The 10,123-nt window shown below is 41.5% G+C and overlaps 1 long non-coding RNA gene across 2 annotated transcripts; it reads right to left on the bottom strand.

Moving 5' to 3' along the window:
* Positions 1-4,892: 4,892 nt before the first annotated feature.
* LOC309371282 lies at positions 4,893-9,024 on the bottom strand. Of its 2 annotated transcripts, XR_014169010.1 has the most exons (3): positions 8,573-9,024; positions 6,632-7,699; positions 4,893-6,533 (listed from the first exon to the last, which is right to left on the bottom strand). It is a non-coding gene; the product is annotated as an uncharacterized lncRNA (long non-coding RNA). The 2 variants fall into 2 exon arrangements; XR_014169009.1 differs by having other exon boundaries at positions 4,893-7,699.
* Positions 9,025-10,123: the final 1,099 nt, after the last annotated feature.

Here is a 10,123-nt window from a genome sequence, read left to right as displayed (position 1 = left end):
GAGTCGACCTCCAACTCTACAGTTTTGTGCTTCTATGCATGCAGGTCCCAGATTCCATCCCCAGAGCTGGAATAGTTCCCTGTCTGAAACCCTGCCAGTCAGTAGTGTTAACTTGGATGCATCATCTGTCTGATTTGGTTGAAGGCAGCTTCTTATGATCCTACCAAGGGGATGTGCTGAGAGACAGAGAAAGCCAATGCCACAAACATAGCTGCAGCTGGAACCAGATGGATGCCATCCCAGCATATTCTGTTATGTGCAAGCTATAAGGCATTGGCAGGCGCTCATGGAGACTGGAGCTGGGACAGTTGTACCCTTTCTGTTGTCCTTTTGGTGGTCATTGATCAATATCAGAGTACATGTTTTGCATGTAGTTCAACCCTCAACATATTTAATACCTGACGCTCTGTAAGGCACTTCCAAACAAAGCAGGCCCTAGTGGGTTGCATGACCTTAAGCACAGGTATTTTTTACTGGGCTTACAAATGATACATTTAAGAGATCTCTCCATGCTCTTCAAATTCCTTACTTTTGGCTGAGAAGCTACAGAAACCCTTTGGCCACAATGGGACTACTTCAGAAAAAATGGTTGAATGGTCATACTTTAAAGGATGCCTTTATCTTAAATATTAGAACCATGGACTTTATAAGAGTTCTTTATTGAGAGAATATATACATGCAACCAAGGACACATGCAACCAAATGTCTTCTGCCCCTACCCCACTTTAAAGCTGGTGCAGCATGAATAATCTCTCCAATAGCAGAGGATCCATCCATGCCATCTCCAGCTCCATGGCTCACTGTGAGGAGACAGCTTGCTTTGTTTGTGTGTTGTCCAGTCCCAATGGATGGTTGCTTGATTCCATGCACATGTGAGCTGGCCCTTTAGTTCACCATCTCACCATCTGGCAAACTGAAACTATATTTCTTTGGAGAAGAGATACATGCCCCTGGGATGAAGTCAACATTTTGCATTGGATAGCCTTGCCACCAAGGAGACCTCAATGGATCTCAGAACACCATTCCATGCCAACATCTTTTAATAGTGCCTGTCAAAACTTTATGATCTTAATCACGTCCTCCTTAGATGGGAGGTGAAAAGAGGTCCTTCTCAGTGTTGGGGATAAGCAGTGTCCAGTGCACAGCGGAATGATGAAAAGTATGAGCCAACATGCTCTATACTACTTTATTTACATTTCAAAGCTGGTAAGTTACAGAAAAACATCTTCCCTCTGCTGGAGCAGAGAAAGCGTCATCTCTCCTCTAAAGCACGGAGAGAATCACAAACTGAAACTGCAAAGAACAGTGAAAAACAGGAAACCAGTGTACGTCATATCCAGTCTCCTTTTCCCGTGGGAAAACCTCCAACAGTACAGACTCTGTGGAATGTAAACAACCTGTCTCGTGACAAGCACTTCGCTGCACAGAGAAGAAAGCAGAAACCAACACTCAGTTGTGATGCCCTGTCTATGGAATGCCCTCCCTAGGGAGGCTCCCGTTTGTCCCCAGGCAAATATATTTGTATGCGCTTGGGTTCTTCCAGTATGTCGTTGAAGGTGGCTTTAACTGATAGTTTTATCTCTCTGCTGTGTTTCTGTGGTTGCGTGTCGAGGTCCCCAAGCCACCCCCCAAATAACTCACAACGCACACTTAATTTTTGTTTAAGGTTTTTGGCATAATTTTGGCCACAACTTTATTTAAATACAAAACCGTGAGTGGTTGTTTAGGCATTGGTTAAGACTATCTGTCCCCCCGCCTGGGGACAGAACTGACTTCCGGGCACCACTGAAAGACAGTGCAGGGGAAAGCAAGTCGGGGAGAAATGGAGCTGAGTCACAGACCCTCAATTCTCATCCGCATGCTCCCCGAAGGCTTGCCGGCCCTAGTCCCATTCCAGGGATTGGACGAAAAGATGGCAAGCCCCAGGATTCCTTTAACGGAATTCCCTTTCCGCAGCAACCATGGAGGGGCAGGCCCAGCCTATCCTAACCCCTCCTCCACCAATTTATAACCAATGCCTAACCGCAACCTTACAAGTTGTGACGATTTGCTACGCAGTAGGCAAAAACCAAATGGCCCAGCCAATCAGCCAGATGGACAAAATTCCTACCAGGCCCCTGCCCCAACAGCAGACGACCCCATGACAGGCATAGCAAGGTCAATGCAACAACCCCTTACTCAAGGGCGGGTGGGCGGGTGATCCGTTGCACGCAGCAAAGAGAAAGCTCCAGGCTGCTGAGTATTTAAACATTTTACCCCTCCCACCAAAATTGCAACATAAGTTTTACCCCAGCAACCCAGTGAACCAATCACTGCCCCAGGCCATCTTTAGAGACCCTGCCTGGTAACAGAGGGGTGGCTCAGCAGACCCCACCGCAACACGTGCTCTCCATGAAGGAGAACACGCTTTCTCCTAATTTTATTGTACTGGATAAGTTTTTTGTAAGTTGTGCCTGAATTTTTTATAGACAGAAGGGCAGGATATAAATATTTTAGATAAATAAATAAAAACATGATACCCACTGCAGGAAGAAAGAAATTGCTATTCCAAGCCCTTTCACTGGGAATTCTTCCTCCATTGCTTCTTATGTCTTTTTCATTTAGTTTCTTTGCAACAAAGACTGAGCAACCCATCAGAAAGTTTGCCCATTCACTTTACGTGCTCTTTCAAAGCCTTGTTCTAAATGCAGATAGTCCTAGTTGCTTTCAGAAATGTTTTGAAAACTAATTAGCTAAGTTGGGGTGATGTGCAAAGCATTTAGAATTCCTGTTATCCCTTGAGTCTGATAAACCATGAAATCATGCATAAGTCACCAATTAAGCTCATCCAATGTTTAATGGGTAAAAGATCAGATATATTTGAACTTCATTCAAGCCAATTATGTTCCCCCCACAAACTGGTGCAGTGAAACTATTAATGGATCTTGACTTTGCCTTAGGCTTGAAGCTACCAATTTGTTCCTTTTTGCATGAAACTTCTTACTCAGTACATGTTACATTTTCTTGCTATTTAAATTATCTTGATCTGTCAGATGCTCCGAGAGAGAATGTTGCTTAATGTTCTGAGATGGCATATTAGTGCAGAAGGAATCTGGAATAAATTAATTGCACTCAGTAGTCACTACATGTGCAGAGCTTGTGACCTACCAAGATGAGTGCAACCCACCAACCATATATGGGGTCCATCAAGGACTGAAAAAGTGGGTGGTGGGTGACAGGAAGCACCTAGCCACAATCCATGGCTGGTGAGATGCAATGTTCTCAGAGCGTCGGAAATAGTGCAAACTTGCTAAATTTATAATGTTGCTTTAATAAAGGAAATCACTTTAGTTTACTTACTTTCTGGATTCCTTTTCAGTTTTCTGTTTTAACTTCCTATAGCCTTGTGGCTGGCCTTTGACTGACTGTAGGTAGCCTTACAGTGAAAGCCTTACTCAGAAGCAAGCCCCATTGAATTCAACTGGGACTTACTCCTAGGTAAACTGCTATAGGATTGCAGCCTTAGGGAAGCATAGAATCATTTTGAGAATATTAAGATGATGTTGTAGAGGAACTAATGGGTATGTAATTGGGAGCAGAAATTTGCATAAAAATTTGAAAATATATTTCAAAGCTTGGAAACATCAAAGCGCATTCAAATGCCAAGCTATCAATGTGGATGTTCAGTGTTTTTTAAAAGAAAAATGAAAGACAGAAATGTATGAGTTTCAGTTTTAAGTTGACTAATTATATCAAATAATTTCAGACAAATGCAATACCTTCCCTTTTTCTATTTTTCCTGATTGTGGCTAATGTGCTTTTTCAATATATATGGTAAGGACAAAGTCCTCCTGTTTTTCTGAAAGCAATGGGCTTTAATGCTGCCCTTAACAATGTGATAAAGGTGATGCTCTGAGTTTTATTGCATTTTAACATATTTATTTATTCAAGCAGTGCTTTTCTTTCCTGGGGGGTACTTAAGGATACGTAGTACCAGTACCTTTTTTCTAGAAGAAAAGTACTGTATGCAAATATGTATATTTATAAACCTTGGGTGAAAGTACAATTTATTTTAGTGAATGCTTTATGGCCAAATGGTCTCCTTAATAAAAAAAATTCATAGTGTTCACAACAACATTGTTAACATTCCAGCAAACCAAACAGTGAAGACTCAATTCATGTAATGAGTCATTTTCATGCAGCATATCTACAGCAATTTATTTTGAATGCCATTGAGGTCCATTAAAATCCCATTGATACTGATGGGAGAATGAAGCACATTTGGGGCCTTCTCCCCTTGAAAACAATAATTGCTTAGCATTGGGTCAATAATATATGCACGAGTATGGAAGTTGCAGTTCCACTACCTCTCCATTCCGAACAGGAGGAACAGAGCATTTGACAGCTCATGGAATCATTATGAGATTGCAGAAGAAGGCCAAGTCCTTGCAAATTGTCCAACAAAATGCATATACCCCAAGTTCCTTGGCAACAGAAGTTTCAGTTAAGTGGGCATGCAGCGAGGAAGCCATGACAGATTGGTATAAAACCAACAGAAGTTTGTCATGCTGATATACCCTTATCACTGGTGTCACTACTCCTTGAGGCTGAATGAGTCAACTGGACCTTTCGGAGCTTTATAATTATTTATATTGGTTGCATATAAAATGAAAGCCAAGAGTCTGAGTAGCAAAAGAAAGTACTGTTGTTGAGGAGAGGACAGGCCACACCCCCCAATATGGAGATCGATGCACTTTTTCTTCCCTTCCCTCAGCCATTTCCCACTGTTTACACTCCTGATGGCACATTTCAAAATAAAACTTAGAAGGAAGGTCACAGTGCTTTGGCAAAGATGCTCATAAATCAATAACTTTCCTTGGTGTCATCGTATCTTGTTCATTATGTCATTTGGCTTAGTAATTCACCTTGAAGAGTGTGCTAACTAGGCAATGGCACAGCCAGGTTCAGGTGAGCACAGGACTGCAAGGAACACTGAAGCACAGGAAGAGATTGCTTGAGAGAAGGAGGGGGAACAGTCCAAATGCAGGGTGTCAGGTTGATGGAAAATAGGCAGAAAATGCCATGGGTCTAGCCTGGTGTCATCTTTTTTGAGGCCCTATGCTGATAATGGCTTATATCTCATAAGGGTCATGTAACTCGGCTTCAGTAGGTTATTCACTAATACAATGAACTTTTAAAAGAATTTATATAGCAACTTGCCCTCATAAGACATTTTAATCAATAGGACGTTGTAGTACTGATACCATCACTCTTTGTATCCTTGCTTCTGATATCCCCATTTCGTTAAAATGCATTCTTGATATAAACATTAAAGCAGGTCTGCACAATCTGTAATCACAGCCAGTCATTCAGTTATGATCTGTCGCCCCTCCTCCTTGTTTTTACTGTCCCAGGCAGGCAGCAAAACGAGAAGAACAAGGTGGTAGGTAGATCAGTGCTGTGCAGGCGCAGCAGCTGGAGTTCCAGATTGACCACCAGTGGGCCCACACATTGCTGACTTCTCCACTGCACCCCTCCCTCCTGCTAAGTGGTAGCAATGTCACAGCCGCAGGGAGGACAGATGTGCACCCCACCTCTTCCCACCAACCACTTCGGGTGATGAGTGAGCTGTGGGGTGTTTTTTTTAAGGCATCACAAGTTGTAAAGGCAAGGATGGGGAAGCTGCAGCCCTCCAGATGCTGTTGGACTCCAACTACCTTCATCCCTGACTGAGGTTGATGTGAGTTGGAGGCCATGCTGGTTGAGGTTGATAGCAGCTGGAGTCCTTCTGGAAGGCCACAAGAAAGATGATCATTGTTGGCACCTGCCTGTTTTGTGTTTGGCTTATCTGAGTCTATCCTCTTGTCCTCTTTTCTTTTCTACAGGTTTTAAATAGAGCAGCTTTTCTTCTAAATTTATTCCTGCCAAATCCCCACAAGAGCACATGTGCTTTTTCTAAGAAATAAGCTGAACTATTGTCTAAAACTATTTCACCATGCCTAAACCTGCAGTGGAGTTTGGCTCCCATGTATTACAGAATCAGTTTTATCCTGAAAGCAGGTGGGCTGGTGGTACTTGAGTGAACATTTTCATTAGCCTGCATTGTAGCACATGCTCTGAGAAGATTTTCATAGTTTTCGCAATGCTTGGGAAAAGATGCTTTATGGCTGAAGCCAGCATATGTGTATATAGCTGCAACTTCACACAAGGACTTTCGTGATACGATGACACCATGCTGTTTTTAAGTGGCTACCATGTATGTGTGTGTACATAAGACAGGACAGTAGAGGCCAGTAAGGTGGCATGGATTGTTTCCCTTTGAGCTTCCTAACAGCAGTTTGCTGGCACTTTTAAATGTACATCCCCATTCCCACATATGGCAGCGATCAGACTGCCCAGCTTAAGACTGGGAACAAACATCCTGGGTCTAATCCCATTCAGCTATGAACCTCACTAGGACATCTTGGGTCAGTCAGTCTTTATCCCCATAATTTGGCTTGCAGGACTGTTGTGAGAATAAGAGGGGGGAGGAACTTGTAAGACGCTCTAAGCCCCTAGGATAAAAACAGATGTAAAAGAATTAATTATCAAGAGGTGTCAGAATTCACCATAAAAGCCTCCCTTGTTCTCTTAGAATGACAATGGCACCCACCTGAGAGGTGCCAGAACTGAGTTCTGGTGAGTTCCAACTGAAAAAAAGCCCTAAGAATAAGAATAAGAATAAGAAATACATATTTTTAGATGAACAATTAGTTGGATCATAGTGACCATCTATGTGTTTTATAGTGAAGATAAATGGCTAATTCATCCAAGCTTTCTCCAAAAGGCTGGTAGAATTACACTTATTATTACGATGATCTTATTGAAATAACTTTGAAATATCTTAAGAAGTGGAAGGAAAAAGGTTGAAAAGAAAGCCAAATCTGGAAAGTACTATCGGTTCTTACGTCTCTCTTAATCTGCAGAAAGTTATATAGAATTGTACTCAAGTCAACACAGAGTTTTGCTTCTTAATTTCAATTTAAATGTTGGTAGCAGTAGTAAGATATTTTCCAGAGGCAAAATGCCTTACAGTGTAGAAGATAAGGGCTTCCACTGCAGTTTTCCAAGTGCCTTTTTCATGAATATATTGCATCCTACTGGTTTCATGCAATAGTGTGAGATGGTAGCATTTCTACTTTGAGTGGACTTGATTAATCACAGCAGAAAGTCTAATTCTATGTGTCATACTCCAACAGATCTATTATTGCACAGAGAATAGGTGACATCGTATCTCTCATCATTTACCGAGCCACACACCAGACCCAGGACAAGTTCACAAAACAGGTCCTATTCTTCATGGACACACACTGTATAATGAAATATTTTATATTTAATTTTGAAAATGGTACGGATAGATCTTATCACCTTATAAGTTTAATTTTATAAAGTGAGCACTCCCCTCTCCTCCATCTTGGCGATGAATTTGTTTAACCTTGTCTTGCTGGTCACCTATACCACAAGGATTTAAGTATACAGTATAAGGAATGAAGCTTCTGTTCACAGCAAGTCCATTTGCTCTGGGAGTGGCAGTGTCATATTGTAACTAAGAACTTGCCTGAGTATGCTCTTTCCCCTCTGTGCTTCAAGTCCTTTTTCCTTTTTGTGTTGCATCTTTTGGACTGTAGGACTGAGGGTAGGCACTGTCTTATTTTTCATCTTTGTGAGCTGCTCTGGGAGACTTTTTAACCGAAGAGTGGGCTAAAAGTGCTTTGAATGACTGAAGCTAAGCAATACTCTATTACATTATAAAGCATGCTGAAATCTAGAAATACAATACATAGATCCAGTGCTTTTTTCTGGGGATACACAGAGGTATGCATACCCCTAAACATTTTGTGAATCTTTGTACTTTTGTCCATTTACTGTATTTATTTTTCCTGTTTTGAACAATAACATGGTGATTTTCTTGAGTTAAAATGAGACTACACCTAAACATTTTTTTTAGAGGGAAAAAAAGCACTGCATAGATCAGCCATAATTGCAGTCTTTCTTCACTAGGCTGTGGCTACTTCGCAACAATAACTCGGCTAACAATGAATTGAACCAGTAACAGATGTTGTTTCACCACCTCTCTGTCTCTTACTCTCTGAAATCCACATCATTACAAATACACAGGGCTGGGCTGGGGGTGTTCATATAGGGCCAGTTAACATATGTAGCAAACCATATGTGATCCCCACCCAAAAGAGAAAGGACTTCTTCAAGACTCTGGCCAAACTCATGTGGAAGTGTTCTTCTGATAAACTATTACAACATCCACATTGATCAGTGACTTGTGGTCAGTGGACTAGGGGGACTAGGCTAGTCTCCTAAAGGTTCCCAGTAAATTAGAGTAGGGAGAGAGGTATAATTCTCCAAGGGGGCCCAAGAGCTCTTCTGCCACTTTCCCAAAAACTCAGCTTTGAGAAGGAGGCGTGATGCTCACATACGTTTCCTCCCTGCAATTGCTGGCGCCTCTGGCCCTAACTGTTCACCTATGGAAAATGTCACCACATGCCACAGGCATCAATAATGCCCCCCCCCCAAAGCTAGTCTAAAATGCAGGTTTTACCTTGGAGTAAGGCCATGTTGATTCTTAAGAGGAGGGTCCACAGTTCAGTATTCCCAGGTCTAGTCCTTGGCAAATAGGAAATCACAGCTGGCAGCCACTTCAATCATCTCTTAAGCCTCTCCAACCCTCTCCTAGCTTCATATGCTTATATCCTCAGCAGCTCTGATCTCTGTGATGGCAGTGGCACTTCTTGGCATCACTATTAACAACTGTTCCTTTCCTACTCCAAGTAAACTTGCTATATCACAAATTCTCTCTCACTCCTCACCTTTCATTGCCCGGCCTCAAGTGAATCAAACGGATTCTAACTGCCTTAGAATGCTGCTAACAACCTCTCCTCCTCATTCCAAAGGAATGAGGCATTGCAACAGGAGCAGACATTTCACCCCAAACTGCCTTCCAGACTGTTGATTGTCTTGCATCCTATATCAAGAGTGCAAGATTAGGGTTGCTATATTTCAAAAAGTGAAAATCTGGACACAAAAGTTGTTGAGCCTTTTTGGCAAAGTTGCTCTTCCTTGTGATGCTCACTATAATCTGGATAGCTAAGAGTCGAACGTGACTAAACAATGAAGACAATTGTTTTTCCTCGTTGTGATCATCTGCTCTTGCCTAGCGATGAAGATAAATAAATCTGCTGTTTTCAGCTTTTCTCCATTTCTCATGTTTCTGAATTCAGTTCCATATCCATGTCAGTTTGTGGGGTTTTTTAATGAAAATTTGTGCATGTTTTTATGTGCAACTTGGTGTGCGGTTTTTCCTAATACAGTGTACACATTGTTTGCAAGCCATATCCCTCAGTAGAATGTGTTTTGATAAGATGTTTCCACTAAAGACATTGTTGAGGGTACTTTTCTCTATCATCTGCATACTTTTACATTTTTTTGGTTGGAGAACTACATTCTCAGATGTGCAGATTTTGAAAGGTAGCTGCATTTTAGCTGACACATTGGCCCAGGAATGACAAGTTAGATAGGCTCACATTAAAGTGCAAACAGAACAAATTGCTCACCCATCCTTACTCATAGCTATCATCTGAAGAAACACAAGATTAACATGCAAAAAAATCTTAAGAAATGTAATTATCTCTCCAAAGAAATTTCTTGATTCTGAAAGAGTAATACCACAGCAATTGTCAAAAATTATAACAAACTACATTTGAGTGTAATTCAAAACACATGATGCAGGGGTAAGGGGTGGTGATAACCTAGTGTGAAAGATAACAACATGACTTAGGGTGCTTCTTTAACCTCACTTACCCAGGAGTAAATCCCATTGAATTAAGTGGGACGTACCACTGAGTAGACATGGTTGGGCTTGCAGCCTTAGATCACTCCATATATGCATGGGAGCGGGGACAGAAAATGCATTCTTTATACCATTCAGCAATGAATATTACTTCTAGAATTTTAGTTACCTATGGAACTTCCTGATATAGATATAAAACAGCCTTTCATTTATTGCATTTTGGTGGTAATCATCATGATGATTTGCTGAGTTTTTGAGTAACATAAAAAAATAATAATGAACAGATTGCTTCCAGTCAGTGGC

This window comes from Podarcis melisellensis (genome assembly GCF_964234715.1).
Source record: "Podarcis melisellensis genome assembly, chromosome: 5".
Lineage (NCBI taxonomy): Eukaryota > Metazoa > Chordata > Lepidosauria > Squamata > Lacertidae > Podarcis > Podarcis melisellensis.
Note: the sequence above shows the minus strand (reverse complement) of the source record. Positions and strands in the feature narration are given on the sequence as shown.